Below are 18,057 nucleotides of genomic sequence, written 5' to 3' on the forward strand. Positions count from 1 at the left end.
AAGGATATTTTGCACTCAAGTAAGTGGAATATTACATTAGTTCTTTGAAGGAGATCTGAACCCTAACCCTAACCAGTGCAAACCCAAAGCTAGGGTTAGGGTTAGGATTCCAGCAAAAGGTAGGTACTTTTTGATGGCATGGCTGTGTTTTAGGACAGAAATGATATTTAGGAAAAGCGTTATTTTATTGATATCTTCAAAAAAAATGTCTTCCATATATTGCTACTCTGCATTGCTCAAAAAGGAACTTTGACAAAATTGCCCTGAAGGCAAAAGTTTGAAAAAACTGTTATTACATCTCACTATCTTACCGTTGGCTTTGAACACACATGCATATTTACACAGAAATACCAAATTTAGGGGGGGTTTCGACTCTAACCCCAGTTAAGCCTGAAACTATGCTCATTGAGACCACCATCCAACTCAACATTTCCGATAGTAGAATACTTGTTCCAACATAGAATTTTTCCTTTCTTGGTACGTTCTCCTTAGTATGGTGTGCTTGCTTAACCATTTTTGACAAATATTTTCTATCACTGAAGGATATTTTGCACTCAAGTAAGTGGAATATTACATTAGTTCTTTGAAGGAGATCTGAACCCTAACCCTAACCAGTGCAAACCCAAAGCTAGGGTTAGGGTTAGGATTCCAGCAAAAGGTAGGTACTTTTTGATGGCATGGCTGTGTTTTAGGACAGAAATGATATTTAGGAAAAGCGTTATTTTATTGATATCTTCAAAAAAAATGTCTTCCATATATTGCTACTCTGCATTGCTCAAAAAGGAAATTTGACAAAATTGCCCTGAAGGCAAAAGTTTGAAAAAACTGTTATTACATCTCACTATCTTACCGTTGGCTTTGAACACACATGCATATTTACACAGAAATACCAAATTTAGGGGGGGTTTCGACTCTAACCCCAGTTAAGCCTGAAACTATGCTCATTGAGACCACCATCCAACACAACATTTCCGATAGTAGAATACTTGTTCCAACATAGAATTTTTCCTTTCTTGGTACGTTCTCCTTAGTATGGTGTGCTTCCTTAACCATTTTTGACAAATATTTTCTATCAGTGAAGTATATTTTGCACTCAAGTGAGTGGAATATTACATTAGTTCTTTGAAGTAGATCTGAACCCTAACCCTAACCAGTGCAAACCCAAAGCTAGGGTTAGGGTTAGGATTCCAGCAAAAGGTAGGTACTTTTTGATGGCATGGCTGTGTTTTAGGACAGAAATGATATTTAGGAAAAGCGTTATTTTATTGATATCTTCAAAAAAAATGTCTTCCATATATTGCTACTCTGCATTGCTCAAAAAGGAAATTTGACAAAATTGCCCTGAAGGCAAAAGTTGAAAAAACTGTTATTACATCTCACTATCTTACCGTTGGCTTTGAACACACATGCATATTTACACAGAAATACCAAATTTAGGGGGGGTTTCGACTCTAACCCCAGTTAAGCCTGAAACTATGCTCATTGAGACCACCATCCAACACAACATTTCCGATAGTAGAATACTTGTTCCAACATAGAATTTTTCCTTTCTTGGTACGTTCTCCTTAGTATGGTGTGCTTGCTTAACCATTTTTGACAAATATTTTCTATCACTGAAGTATATTTTGCACTCAAGTGAGTGGAATATTACATTAGTTCTTTGAAGGAGATCTGAACCCTAACCCTAACCAGTGCAAACCCAAAGCTAGGGTTAGGGTTAGGATTCCAGCAAAAGGTAGGTACTTTTTGATGGCATGGCTGTGTTTTAGGACAGAAATGATATTTAGGAAAAGCGTTATTTTATTGATATCTTCAAAAAAAATGTCTTCCATATATTGCTACTCTGCATTGCTCAAAAAGGAAATTTGACAAAATTGCCCTGAAGGCAAAAGTTTGAAAAAACTGTTATTACATCTCACTATCTTACCGTTGGCTTTGAACACACATGCATATTTACACAGAAATACCAAATTTAGGGGGGGTTTCGACTCTAACCCCAGTTAAGCCTGAAACTATGCTCATTGAGACCACCATCCAACACAACATTTCCGATAGTAGAATACTTGTTCCAACATAGAATTTTTCCTTTCTTGGTACGTTCTCCTTAGTATGGTGTGCTTGCTTAACCATTTTTGACAAATATTTTCTATCAGTGAAGTATATTTTGCACTCAAGTTAGTGGAATATTACATTAGTTCTTTGAAGGAGATCTGAACCCTAACCCTAACCAGTGCAAACCCAAAGCTAGGGTTAGGGTTACGATTCCAGCAAAAGGTAGGTACTTTTTGATGGCATGTCTGTGTTTTAGGACAGAAATGATATTTAGGAAAAGCGTTATTTTAATGATATCTTCAAAAAACAAATTCTTCCATATATTGGTACTCTGCATTGCTCAAAAAGGAACTTTGACAAAATTGCCCTGAAGGCAAAAGTTTGAAAAAACTGTTATTACATCTCACTATCTTACCGTTGGCTTTGAACACACATGCATATTTACACAGAAATACCAAATTTAGGGGGGGTTTCGACTCTAACAACAGTTAATCCTGAAACTATGCTCATTGAGACCACCATCCAACACAACATTTCCGATAGTAGAATACTTGTTCCAACATAGAATTTTTCCTTTCTTGGTACGTTCTCCTTAGTATGGTGTGCTTGCTTAACCATTTTTGACAAATATTTTCTATCAGTGAAGTATATTTTGCACTCAAGTTAGTGGAATATTACATTAGTTCTTTGAAGGAGATCTGAACCCTAACCCTAACCAGTGCAAACCCAAAGCTAGGGTTAGGGTTAGGATTCCAGCAAAAGGTAGGTACTTTTTGATGGCATGTCTGTGTTTTAGGACAGAAATGATATTTAGGAAAAGCGTTATTTTAATGATATCTTCAAAAAACAAATGTCTTCCATATATTGGTACTCTGCATTGCTCAAAAAGGAACTTTGACAAAATTGCCCTGAAGGCAAAAGTTTGAAAAAACTGTTATTACATCTCACTATCTTACCGTTGGCTTTTAACACACATCCATATTTACACAGAAATACCAAATTTAGGGGGGGTTTCGACTCTAACCCCAGTTAAGCCTGAAACTATGCTCATTGAGACCACCATCCAACACAACATTTCCGATAGTAGAATACTTGTTCCAACATAGAATTTTAACCTTTCTTGGTACGTTCTCCTTAGTATGGTGTGCTTGCTTAACCATTTTTGACAAATATTTTCTATCAGTGAAGTATATTTTGCACTCAAGTGAGTGGAATATTACATTAGTTCTTTGAAGTAGATCTGAACCCTAACCCTAACCAGTGCAAACCCAAAGCTAGGGTTAGGGTTAGGATTCCAGCAAAAGGTAGGTACTTTTTGATGGCATGGCTGTGTTTTAGGACAGAAATGATATTTAGGAAAAGCGTTATTTTATTGATATCTTCAAAAAAAATGTCTTCCATATATTGCTACTCTGCATTGCTCAAAAAGGAAATTTGACAAAATTGCCCTGAAGGCAAAAGTTGAAAAAACTGTTATTACATCTCACTATCTTACCGTTGGCTTTGAACACACATGCATATTTACACAGAAATACCAAATTTAGGGGGGGTTTCGACTCTAACCCCAGTTAAGCCTGAAACTATGCTCATTGAGACCACCATCCAACACAACATTTCCGATAGTAGAATACTTGTTCCAACATAGAATTTTTCCTTTCTTGGTACGTTCTCCTTAGTATGGTGTGCTTGCTTAACCATTTTTGACAAATATTTTCTATCACTGAAGTATATTTTGCACTCAAGTGAGTGGAATATTACATTAGTTCTTTGAAGGAGATCTGAACCCTAACCCTAACCAGTGCAAACCCAAAGCTAGGGTTAGGGTTAGGATTCCAGCAAAAGGTAGGTACTTTTTGATGGCATGGCTGTGTTTTAGGACAGAAATGATATTTAGGAAAAGCGTTATTTTAATGATATCTTCAAAAAACAAATTCTTCCATATATTGGTACTCTGCATTGCTCAAAAAGGAACTTTGACAAAATTGCCCTGAAGGCAAAAGTTTGAAAAAACTGTTATTACATCTCACTATCTTACCGTTGGCTTTGAACACACATGCATATTTACACAGAAATACCAAATTTAGGGGGGGTTTCGACTCTAACCCCAGTTAAGCCTGAAACTATGCTCATTGAGACCACCATCCAACTCAACATTTCCGATAGTAGAATACTTGTTCCAACATAGAATTTTTCCTTTCTTGGTACGTTCTCCTTAGTATGGTGTGCTTGCTTAACCATTTTTGACAAATATTTTCTATCAGTGAAGTATATTTTGCACTCAAGTGAGTGGAATATTACATTAGTTCTTTGAAGGAGATCTGAACCCTAACCCTAACCAGTGCAAACCCAAAGCTAGGGTTAGGGTTAGGATTCCAGCAAAAGGTAGGTACTTTTTGATGGCATGGCTGTGTTTTAGGACAGAAATGATATTTAGGAAAAGCGTTATTTTATTGATATCTTCAAAAAAAATGTCTTCCATATATTGCTACTCTGCATTGCTCAAAAAGGAAATTTGACAAAATTGCCCTGAAGGCAAAAGTTTGAAAAAACTGTTATTACATCTCACTATCTTACCGTTGGCTTTGAACACACATGCATATTTACACAGAAATACCAAATTTAGGGGGGGTTTCGACTCTAACCCCAGTTAATCCTGAAACTATGCTCATTGAGACCACCATCCAACACAACATTTCCGATAGTAGAATACTTGTTCCAACATAGAATTTTTCCTTTCTTGGTACGTTCTCCTTAGTATGGTGTGCTTGCTTAACCATTTTTGACAAATATTTTCTATCAGTGAAGTATATTTTGCACTCAAGTTAGTGGAATATTACATTAGTTCTTTGAAGGAGATCTGAACCCTAACCCTAACCAGTGCAAACCCAAAGCTAGGGTTAGGGTTACGATTCCAGCAAAAGGTAGGTACTTTTTGATGGCATGTCTGTGTTTTAGGACAGAAATGATATTTAGGAAAAGCGTTATTTTAATGATATCTTCAAAAAACAAATTCTTCCATATATTGGTACTCTGCATTGCTCAAAAAGGAACTTTGACAAAATTGCCCTGAAGGCAAAAGTTTGAAAAAACTGTTATTACATCTCACTATCTTACCGTTGGCTTTGAACACACATGCATATTTACACAGAAATACCAAATTTAGGGGGGGTTTCGACTCTAACCCCAGTTAAGCCTGAAACTATGCTCATTGAGACCACCATCCAACACAACATTTCCAATAGTAGAATACTTGTTCCAACATAGAATTTTTTCTTTCTTGGTACGTTCTCCTTAGTATGGTGTGCTTGCTTAACCATTTTTGACAAATATTTTCTATCAGTGAAGTATATTTTGCACTCAAGTGAGTGGAATATTACATTAGATCTTTGAAGGAGATCTGAACCCTAACCCTAACCAGTGCAAACCCAAAGCTAGGGTTAGGGTTAGGATTCCAGCAAAAGGTAGGTACTTTTTGATGGCATTTCTGTGTTTTAGGACAGAAATTATATTTAGGAAAAGTGTTATTTTAATGATATCTTCAAAAAACAAATTCTTCCATATATTGGTACTCTGCATTGCTCAAAAAGGAACTTTGACAAAATTGCCCTGAAGGCAAAAGTTTGAAAAAACTGTTATTACATCTCACTATCTTACCGTTGGCTTTGAACACACATGCATATTTACACAGAAAACCAAATTTAGGGGGGGTTTCGACTCTAACCCCAGTTAAGCCTGAAACTATGCTCATTCAGACCACCATCCAACACAACATTTCCGATAGTAGAATACTTGTTCCAACATAGAATTTTTCCTTTCTTGGTACGTTCTCCTTAGTTTGGTGTGCTTGCTTAACCATTTTTGACAAATATTTTCTATCAGTGAAGTATATTTTGCACTCAAGTGAGTGGAATATTCCATTAGTTCTTTGAAGGAGATCTGAACCCTAACCCTAACCAGTGCAAACCCAAAGCTAGGGTTAGGGTTAGGATTCCAGCAAAAGGTAGGTACTTTTTGATGGCATGGCTGTGTTTTAGGACAGAAATGATATTTAGGAAAAGCGTTATTTTAATGATATCTTCAAAAAACAAATTTTGCCATATATTGGTACTCTGCATTGCTCAAAAAGGAACTTTGACAAAATTGCCCTGAAGGCAAAAGTTTGAAAAAACTGTTATTACATCTCACTATCTTACCGTTGGCTTTGAACACACATGCATATTTACACAGAAATACCAAATTTAGGGGGGGTTTCGACTCTAACCCCAGTTAAGCCTGAAACTATGCTCATTGAGACCACCATCCAACTCAACATTTCCGATAGTAGAATACTTGTTCCAACATAGAATTTTTCCTTTCTTGGTACGTTCTCCTTAGTATGGTGTGCTTGCTTAACCATTTTTGACAAATATTTTCTATCAGTGAAGTATATTTTGCACTCAAGTGAGTGGAATATTACATTAGTTCTTTGAAGGAGATCTGAACCCTAACCCTAACCAGTGCAAACCCAAAGCTAGGGTTAGGGTTAGGATTCCAGCAAAAGGTAGGTACTTTTTGATGGCATGGCTGTGTTTTAGGACAGAAATGATATTTAGGAAAAGCGTTATTTTATTGATATCTTCAAAAAAAATGTCTTCCATATATTGCTACTCTGCATTGCTCAAAAAGGAAATTTGACAAAATTGCCCTGAAGGCAAAAGTTTGAAAAAACTGTTATTACATCTCACTATCTTACCGTTGGCTTTGAACACACATGCATATTTACACAGAAATACCAAATTTAGGGGGGGTTTCGACTCTAACAACAGTTAATCCTGAAACTATGCTCATTGAGACCACCATCCAACACAACATTTCCGATAGTAGAATACTTGTTCCAACATAGAATTTTTCCTTTCTTGGTACGTTCTCCTTAGTATGGTGTGCTTGCTTAACCATTTTTGACAAATATTTTCTATCAGTGAAGTATATTTTGCACTCAAGTTAGTGGAATATTACATTAGTTCTTTGAAGGAGATCTGAACCCTAACCCTAACCAGTGCAAACCCAAAGCTAGGGTTAGGGTTAGGATTCCAGCAAAAGGTAGGTACTTTTTGATGGCATGTCTGTGTTTTAGGACAGAAATGATATTTAGGAAAAGCGTTATTTTAATGATATCTTCAAAAAACAAATGTCTTCCATATATTGGTACTCTGCATTGCTCAAAAAGGAACTTTGACAAAATTGCCCTGAAGGCAAAAGTTTGAAAAAACTGTTATTACATCTCACTATCTTACCGTTGGCTTTGAACACACATGCATATTTACACAGAAATACCAAATTTAGGGGGGGTTTCGACTCTAACCCCAGTTAAGCCTGAAACTATGCTCATTGAGACCACCATCCTACACAACATTTCCGATAGTAGAATACTTGTTCCAACATAGAATTTTTCCTTTCTTGGTACGTTCTCCTTAGTATGGTGTGCTTGCTTAACCATTTTTGACAAATATTTTCTATCACTGAAGGATATTTTGCACTCAAGTAAGTGGAATATTACATTAGTTCTTTGAAGGAGATCTGAACCCTAACCCTAACCAGTGCAAACCCAAAGCTAGGGTTAGGGTTAGGATTCCAGCAAAAGGTAGGTACTTTTTGATGGCATGGCTGTGTTTTAGGACAGAAATGATATTTAGGAAAAGCGTTATTTTATTGATATCTTCAAAAAAAATGTCTTCCATATATTGCTACTCTGCATTGCTCAAAAAGGAAATTTGACAAAATTGCCCTGAAGGCAAAAGTTTGAAAAAACTGTTATTACATCTCACTATCTTACCGTTGGCTTTGAACACACATGCATATTTACACAGAAATACCAAATTTAGGGGGGGTTTCGACTCTAACCCCAGCTACGCCTGAAACTATGCTGATTGAGACCACCATCCAACACAACGTTTCCGATAGTAGAATACTTGTTCCAACATAGAATTTTTCCTTTCTTGGTACGTTCTCCTTAGTATGGTGTGCTTGCTTAACCATTTTTGACAAATATTTTCTATCAGTGAAGTATATTTTGCACTCAAGTAAGTGGAATATTCCATTAGTTCTTTGAAGGAGATCTGAACCCTAACCCTAACCCTAGCTTTGGGTTTGCACTGGTTAGGGTTAGGGTTCCAGCAAAAGGTAGGTACTTTTTGATAGCATGGCTGTGTTTTAGGACAGAAATGATATTTAGGAAAAGCGTTATTTTAATGATATCTTCAAAAAACAAATTCTTCCATATATTGGTACTCTGCATTGCTCAAAAAGGAACTTTGACAAAATTGCCCTGAAGGCAAAAGTTTGAAAAAACTGTTATTACATCTCACTATCTTACCGTTGGCTTTTAACACACATCCATATTTACACAGAAATACCAAATTTAGGGGGGGTTTCGACTCTAACCCCAGTTAAGCCTGAAACTATGCTCATTGAGACCACCATCCAACACAACATTTCCGATAGTAGAATACTTGTTCCAACATAGAATTTTTCCTTTCTTGGTACGTTCTCCTTAGTATGGTGTGCTTGCTTAACCATTTTTGACAAATATTTTCTATCAGTGAAGTATATTTTGCACTCAAGTGAGTGGAATATTACATTAGTTCTTTGAAGGAGATCTGAACCCTAACCCTAACCAGTGCAAACCCAAAGCTAGGGTTAGGGTTAGGATTCCAGCAAAAGGTAGGTACTTTTTGATGGCATGTCTGTGTTTTAGGACAGAAATGATATTTAGGAAAAGCGTTATTTTAATGATATCTTCAAAAAACAAATTCTTCCATATATTGGTACTCTGCATTGCTCAAAAAGGAACTTTGACAAAATTGCCCTGAAGGCAAAAGTTTGAAAAAACTGTTATTACATCTCACTATCTTACCGTTGGCTTTGAACACACATGCATATTTACACAGAAATACCAAATTTAGGGGGGGTTTCGACTCTAACCCCAGCTACGCCTGAAACTATGCTCATTGAGACCACCATCCAACACAACGTTTCCGATAGTAGAATACTTGTTCCAACATAGAATTTTTCCTTTCTTGGTACGTTCTCCTTAGTATGGTGTGCTTGCTTAACCATTTTTGACAAATGTTTTCTATCAGTGAAGTATATTTTGCACTCAAGTGAGTGGAATATTCCATTAGTTCTTTGAAGGAGATCTGAACCCTAACCCTAACCAGTGCAAACCCAAAGCTAGGTTTAGGGTTAGGATTCCAGCAAAAGGTAGGTACTTTTTGATGGCATGGCTGTGTTTTAGGACAGAAATGATATTTAGGAAAAGCGTTATTTTAATGATATCTTCAAAAAAAATGTCTTCCATATATTGCTACTCTGCATTGCTCAAAAAGGAAATTTGACAAAATTGCCCTGAAGGCAAAAGTTTGAAAAAACTGTTATTACATCTCACTATCTTACCGTTGGCTTTGAACACACATGCATATTTACACAGAAATACCAAATTTAGGGGGGGTTTCGACTCTAACCCCAGTTAAGCCTGAAACTATGCTCATTGAGACCACCATCCTACACAACATTTCCGATAGTAGAATACTTGTTCCAACATAGAATTTTTCCTTTCTTGGTACGTTCTCCTTAGTATGGTGTGCTTGCTTAACCATTTTTGACAAATATTTTCTATCAGTGAAGTATATTTTGCACTCAAGTAAGTGGAATATTCCATTAGTTCTTTGAAGGAGATCTGAACCCTAACCCTAACCCTAGCTTTGGGTTTGCACTGGTTAGGGTTAGGGTTCCAGCAAAAGGTAGGTACTTTTTGATAGCATGGCTGTGTTTTAGGACAGAAATGATATTTAGGAAAAGCGTTATTTTAATGATATCTTCAAAAAACAAATTCTTCCATATATTGGTACTCTGCATTGCTCAAAAAGGAACTTTGACAAAATTGCCCTGAAGGCAAAAGTTTGAAAAAACTGTTATTACATCTCACTATCTTACCGTTGGCTTTGAACACACATGCATATTTACACAGAAATACCAAATTTAGGGGGGGTTTCGACTCTAACCCCAGCTACGCCTGAAACTATGCTCATTGAGACCACCATCCAACACAACGTTTCCGATAGTAGAATACTTGTTCCAACATAGAATTTTTCCTTTCTTGGTACGTTCTCCTTAGTATGGTGTGCTTGCTTAACCATTTTTGACAAATATTTTCTATCAGTGAAGTATATTTTGCACTCAAGTGAGTGGAATATTCCATTAGTTCTTTGAAGGAGATCTGAACCCTAACCCTAACCAGTGCAAACCCAAAGCTAGGTTTAGGGTTAGGATTCCAGCAAAAGGTAGGTACTTTTTGATGGCATGGCTGTGTTTTAGGACAGAAATGATATTTAGGAAAAGCGTTATTTTAATGATATCTTCAAAAAAAATGTCTTCCATATATTGCTACTCTGCATTGCTCAAAAAGGAAATTTGACAAAATTGCCCTGAAGGCAAAAGTTTGAAAAAACTGTTATTACATCTCACTATCTTACCGTTGGCTTTGAACACACATGCATATTTACACAGAAATACCAAATTTAGGGGGGGTTTCGACTCTAACCCCAGTTAAGCCTGAAACTATGCTCATTGAGACCACCATCCTACACAACATTTCCGATAGTAGAATACTTGTTCCAACATAGAATTTTTCCTTTCTTGGTACGTTCTCCTTAGTATGGTGTGCTTGCTTAACCATTTTTGACAAATATTTTCTATCAGTGAAGTATATTTTGCACTCAAGTGAGTGGAATATTCCATTAGTTCTTTGAAGGAGATCTGAACCCTAACCCTAACCCTAGCTTTGGGTTTGCACTGGTTAGGGTTAGGGTTCCAGCAAAAGGTAGGTACTTTTTGATAGCATGGCTGTGTTTTAGGACAGAAATGATATTTAGGAAAAGCGTTATTTTAATGATATCTTCAAAAAACAAATTCTTCCATATATTGGTACTCTGCATTGCTCAAAAAGGAACTTTGACAAAATTGCCCTGAAGGCAAAAGTTTGAAAAAACTGTTATTACATCTCACTATCTTACCGTTGGCTTTTAACACACATCCATATTTACACAGAAATACCAAATTTAGGGGGGGTTTCGACTCTAACCCCAGTTAAGCCTGAAACTATGCTCATTGAGACCACCATCCAACACAACATTTCCGATAGTAGAATACTTGTTCCAACATAGAATTTTTCCTTTCTTGGTACGTTCTCCTTAGTATGGTGTGCTTGCTTAACCATTTTTGACAAATATTTTCTATCAGTGAAGTATATTTTGCACTCAAGTGAGTGGAATATTACATTAGTTCTTTGAAGGAGATCTGAACCCTAACCCTAACCAGTGCAAACCCAAAGCTAGGGTTAGGGTTAGGATTCCAGCAAAAGGTAGGTACTTTTTGATGGCATGTCTGTGTTTTAGGACAGAAATGATATTTAGGAAAAGCGTTATTTTAATGATATCTTCAAAAAACAAATTCTTCCATATATTGGTACTCTGCATTGCTCAAAAAGGAACTTTGACAAAATTGCCCTGAAGGCAAAAGTTTGAAAAAACTGTTATTACATCTCACTATCTTACCGTTGGCTTTGAACACACATGCATATTTACACAGAAATACCAAATTTAGGGGGGGTTTCGACTCTAACCCCAGTTAAGCCTGAAACTATGCTCATTGAGACCACCATCCAACACAACATTTCCGATAGTAGAATACTTGTTCCAACATAGAATTTTTCCTTTCTTGGTACGTTCTCCTTAGTATGGTGTGCTTGCTTAACCATTTTTGACAAATATTTTCTATCACTGAAGTATATTTTGCACTCAAGTGAGTGGAATATTACATTAGTTCTTTGAAGGAGATCTGAACCCTAACCCTAACCAGTGCAAACCCAAAGCTAGGGTTAGGGTTAGGATTCCAGCAAAAGGTAGGTACTTTTTGATGGCATGGCTGTGTTTTAGGACAGAAATGATATTTAGGAAAAGCGTTATTTTATTGATATCTTCAAAAAAAATGTCTTCCATATATTGGTACTCTGCATTGCTCAAAAAGGAACTTTGACAAAATTGCCCTGAAGGCAAAAGTTTGAAAAAACTGTTATTACATCTCACTATCTTACCGTTGGCTTTGAACACACATGCATATTTACACAGAAATACCAAATTTAGGGGGGGTTTCGACTCTAACCCCAGTTAAGCCTGAAACTATGCTCATTGAGACCACCATCCTACACAACATTTCCGATAGTAGAATACTTGTTCCAACATAGAATTTTTCCTTTCTTGGTACGTTCTCCTTAGTATGGTGTGCTTGCTTAACCATTTTTGACAAATATTTTCTATCACTGAAGGATATTTTGCACTCAAGTAAGTGGAATATTACATTAGTTCTTTGAAGGAGATCTGAACCCTAACCCTAACCAGTGCAAACCCAAAGCTAGGGTTAGGGTTAGGATTCCAGCAAAAGGTAGGTACTTTTTGATGGCATGGCTGTGTTTTAGGACAGAAATGATATTTAGGAAAAGCGTTATTTTATTGATATCTTCAAAAAAAATGTCTTCCATATATTGCTACTCTGCATTGCTCAAAAAGGAAATTTGACAAAATTGCCCTGAAGGCAAAAGTTTGAAAAAACTGTTATTACATCTCACTATCTTACCGTTGGCTTTGAACACACATGCATATTTACACAGAAATACCAAATTTAGGGGGGGTTTCGACTCTAACCCCAGCTACGCCTGAAACTATGCTCATTGAGACCACCATCCAACACAACGTTTCCGATAGTAGAATACTTGTTCCAACATAGAATTTTTCCTTTCTTGGTACGTTCTCCTTAGTATGGTGTGCTTGCTTAACCATTTTTGACAAATATTTTCTATCAGTGAAGTATATTTTGCACTCAAGTGAGTGGAATATTCCATTAGTTCTTTGAAGGAGATCTGAACCCTAACCCTAACCAGTGCAAACCCAAAGCTAGGTTTAGGGTTAGGATTCCAGCAAAAGGTAGGTACTTTTTGATGGCATGGCTGTGTTTTAGGACAGAAATGATATTTAGGAAAAGCGTTATTTTAATGATATCTTCAAAAAAAATGTCTTCCATATATTGCTACTCTGCATTGCTCAAAAAGGAAATTTGACAAAATTGCCCTGAAGGCAAAAGTTTGAAAAAACTGTTATTACATCTCACTATCTTACCGTTGGCTTTGAACACACATGCATATTTACACAGAAATACCAAATTTAGGGGGGGTTTCGACTCTAACCCCAGTTAAGCCTGAAACTATGCTCATTGAGACCACCATCCTACACAACATTTCCGATAGTAGAATACTTGTTCCAACATAGAATTTTTCCTTTCTTGGTACGTTCTCCTTAGTATGGTGTGCTTGCTTAACCATTTTTGACAAATATTTTCTATCAGTGAAGTATATTTTGCACTCAAGTAAGTGGAATATTCCATTAGTTCTTTGAAGGAGATCTGAACCCTAACCCTAACCCTAGCTTTGGGTTTGCACTGGTTAGGGTTAGGGTTCCAGCAAAAGGTAGGTACTTTTTGATAGCATGGCTGTGTTTTAGGACAGAAATGATATTTAGGAAAAGCGTTATTTTAATGATATCTTCAAAAAACAAATTCTTCCATATATTGGTACTCTGCATTGCTCAAAAAGGAACTTTGACAAAATTGCCCTGAAGGCAAAAGTTTGAAAAAACTGTTATTACATCTCACTATCTTACCGTTGGCTTTTAACACACATCCATATTTACACAGAAATACCAAATTTAGGGGGGGTTTCGACTCTAACCCCAGTTAAGCCTGAAACTATGCTCATTGAGACCACCATCCAACACAACATTTCCGATAGTAGAATACTTGTTCCAACATAGAATTTTTCCTTTCTTGGTACGTTCTCCTTAGTATGGTGTGCTTGCTTAACCATTTTTGACAAATATTTTCTATCAGTGAAGTATATTTTGCACTCAAGTGAGTGGAATATTACATTAGTTCTTTGAAGTAGATCTGAACCCTAACCCTAACCAGTGCAAACCCAAAGCTAGGGTTAGGGTTAGGATTCCAGCAAAAGGTAGGTACTTTTTGATGGCATGGCTGTGTTTTAGGACAGAAATGATATTTAGGAAAAGCGTTATTTTATTGATATCTTCAAAAAAAATGTCTTCCATATATTGCTACTCTGCATTGCTCAAAAAGGAAATTTGACAAAATTGCCCTGAAGGCAAAAGTTGAAAAAACTGTTATTACATCTCACTATCTTACCGTTGGCTTTGAACACACATGCATATTTACACAGAAATACCAAATTTAGGGGGGGTTTCGACTCTAACCCCAGTTAAGCCTGAAACTATGCTCATTGAGACCACCATCCAACACAACATTTCCGATAGTAGAATACTTGTTCCAACATAGAATTTTTCCTTTCTTGGTACGTTCTCCTTAGTATGGTGTGCTTGCTTAACCATTTTTGACAAATATTTTCTATCACTGAAGTATATTTTGCACTCAAGTGAGTGGAATATTACATTAGTTCTTTGAAGGAGATCTGAACCCTAACCCTAACCAGTGCAAACCCAAAGCTAGGGTTAGGGTTAGGATTCCAGCAAAAGGTAGGTAATTTTTGATGGCATGGCTGTGTTTTAGGACAGAAATGATATTTAGGAAAAGCGTTATTTTAATGATATCTTCAAAAAACAAATTCTTCCATATATTGGTACTCTGCATTGCTCAAAAAGGAACTTTGACAAAATTGCCCTGAAGGCAAAAGTTTGAAAAAACTGTTATTACATCTCACTATCTTACCGTTGGCTTTGAACACACATGCATATTTACACAGAAATACCAAATTTAGGGGGGGTTTCGACTCTAACCCCAGTTAAGCCTGAAACTATGCTCATTGAGACCACCATCCAACTCAACATTTCCGATAGTAGAATACTTGTTCCAACATAGAATTTTTCCTTTCTTGGTACGTTCTCCTTAGTATGGTGTGCTTGCTTAACCATTTTTGACAAATATTTTCTATCAGTGAAGTATATTTTGCACTCAAGTGACTGGAATATTACATTAGTTCTTTGAAGGAGATCTGAACCCTAACCCTAACCAGTGCAAACCCAAAGCTAGGGTTAGGGTTAGGATTCCAGCAAAAGGTAGGTACTTTTTGATGGCATGGCTGTGTTTTAGGACAGAAATGATATTTAGGAAAAGCGTTATTTTATTGATATCTTCAAAAAAAATGTCTTCCATATATTGCTACTCTGCATTGCTCAAAAAGGAAATTTGACAAAATTGCCCTGAAGGCAAAAGTTTGAAAAAACTGTTATTACATCTCACTATCTTACCGTTGGCTTTGAACACACATGCATATTTACACAGAAATACCAAATTTAGGGGGGGTTTCGACTCTAACCCCAGTTAATCCTGAAACTATGCTCATTGAGACCACCATCCAACACAACATTTCCGATAGTAGAATACTTGTTCCAACATAGAATTTTTCCTTTCTTGGTACGTTCTCCTTAGTATGGTGTGCTTGCTTAACCATTTTTGACAAATATTTTCTATCAGTGAAGTATATTTTGCACTCAAGTTAGTGGAATATTACATTAGTTCTTTGAAGGAGATCTGAACCCTAACCCTAACCAGTGCAAACCCAAAGCTAGGGTTAGGGTTACGATTCCAGCAAAAGGTAGGTACTTTTTGATGGCATTTCTGTGTTTTAGGACAGAAATTATATTTAGGAAAAGTGTTATTTTAATGATATCTTCAAAAAACAAATTCTTCCATATATTGGTACTCTGCATTGCTCAAAAAGGAACTTTGACAAAATTGCCCTGAAGGCAAAAGTTTGAAAAAACTGTTATTACATCTCACTATCTTACCGTTGGCTTTGAACACACATGCATATTTACACAGAAATACCAAATTTAGGGGGGGTTTCGACTCTAACCCCAGTTAAGCCTGAAACTATGCTCATTGAGACCACCATCCAACACAACATTTCCGATAGTAGAATACTTGTTCCAACATAGAATTTTTCCTTTCTTGGTACGTTCTCCTTAGTTTGGTGTGCTTGCTTAACCATTTTTGACAAATATTTTCTATCAGTGAAGTATATTTTGCACTCAAGTGAGTGGAATATTCCATTAGTTCTTTGAAGGAGATCTGAACCCTAACCCTAACCAAAGCAAACCCAAAGCTAGGGTTAGGGTTAGGATTCCAGCAAAAGGTAGGTACTTTTTGATGGCATGGCTGTGTTTTAGGACAGAAATGATATTTAGGAAAAGCGTTATTTTAATGATATCTTCAAAAAACAAATTCTTCCATATATTGGTACTCTGCATTGCTCAAAAAGGAACTTTGACAAAATTGCCCTGAAGGCAAAAGTTTGAAAAAACTGTTATTACATCTCACTATCTTACCGTTGGCTTTGAACACACATGCATATTTACACAGAAATACCAAATTTAGGGGGGGTTTCGACTCTAACCCCAGTTAAGCCTGAAACTATGCTCATTGAGACCACCATCCAACTCAACATTTCCGATAGTAGAATACTTGTTCCAACATAGAATTTTTCCTTTCTTGGTACGTTCTCCTTAGTATGGTGTGCTTGCTTAACCATTTTTGACAAATATTTTCTATCAGTGAAGTATATTTTGCACTCAAGTGAGTGGAATATTACATTAGTTCTTTGAAGGAGATCTGAACCCTAACCCTAACCAGTGCAAACCCAAAGCTAGGGTTAGGGTTAGGATTCCAGCAAAAGGTAGGTACTTTTTGATGGCATGGCTGTGTTTTAGGACAGAAATGATATTTAGGAAAAGCGTTATTTTATTGATATCTTCAAAAAAAATGTCTTCCATATATTGCTACTCTGCATTGCTCAAAAAGGAACTTTGACAAAATTGCCCTGAAGGCAAAAGTTTGAAAAAACTGTTATTACATCTCACTATCTTACCGTTGGCTTTGAACACACATGCATATTTACACAGAAATACCAAATTTAGGGGGGGTTTCGACTCTAACCCCAGTTAAGCCTGAAACTATGCTCATTGAGACCACCATCCAACACAACATTTCCGATAGTAGAATACTTGTTCCAACATAGAATTTTTCCTTTCTTGGTACGTTCTCCTTAGTATGGTGTGCTTGCTTAACCATTTTTGACAAATATTTTCTATCACTGAAGGATATTTTGCACTCAAGTAAGTGGAATATTACATTAGTTCTTTGAAGGAGATCTGAACCCTAACCCTAACCAGTGCAAACCCAAAGCTAGGGTTAGGGTTAGGATTCCAGCAAAAGGTAGGTACTTTTTGATGGCATGGCTGTGTTTTAGGACAGAAATGATATTTAGGAAAAGCGTTATTTTATTGATATCTTCAAAAAAAATGTCTTCCATATATTGCTACTCTGCATTGCTCAAAAAGGAAATTTGACAAAATTGCCCTGAAGGCAAAAGTTTGAAAAAACTGTTATTACATCTCACTATCTTACCGTTGGCTTTGAACACACATGCATATTTACACAGAAATACCAAATTTAGGGGGGGTTTCGACTCTAACCCCAGTTAAGCCTGAAACTATGCTCATTGAGACCACCATCCAACACAACATTTCCGATAGTAGAATACTTGTTCCAACATAGAATTTTTCCTTTCTTGGTACGTTCCCCTTAGTATGGTGTGCTTGTTTAACCATTTTTGACAAATATTTTCTATCAGTGAAGTATATTTTGCACTCAAGTGAGTGGAATATTACATTAGTTCTTTGAAGGAGATCTGAACCCTAACCCTAACCAGTGCAAACCCAAAGCTAGGGTTAGGGTTAGGATTCCAGCAAAAGGTAGGTACTTTTTGATGGCATGTCTGTGTTTTAGGACAGAAATGATATTTAGGAAAAGCGTTATTTTAATGATATCTTCAAAAAACAAATTCTTCCATATATTGGTACTCTGCATTGCTCAAAAAGGAACTTTGAC

Source organism: Atractosteus spatula, chromosome 14 (assembly GCF_055471065.1).
Source record: "Atractosteus spatula isolate fAtrSpa1 chromosome 14, fAtrSpa1.hap1, whole genome shotgun sequence".
Classification (NCBI taxonomy): domain Eukaryota; kingdom Metazoa; phylum Chordata; class Actinopteri; order Semionotiformes; family Lepisosteidae; genus Atractosteus; species Atractosteus spatula.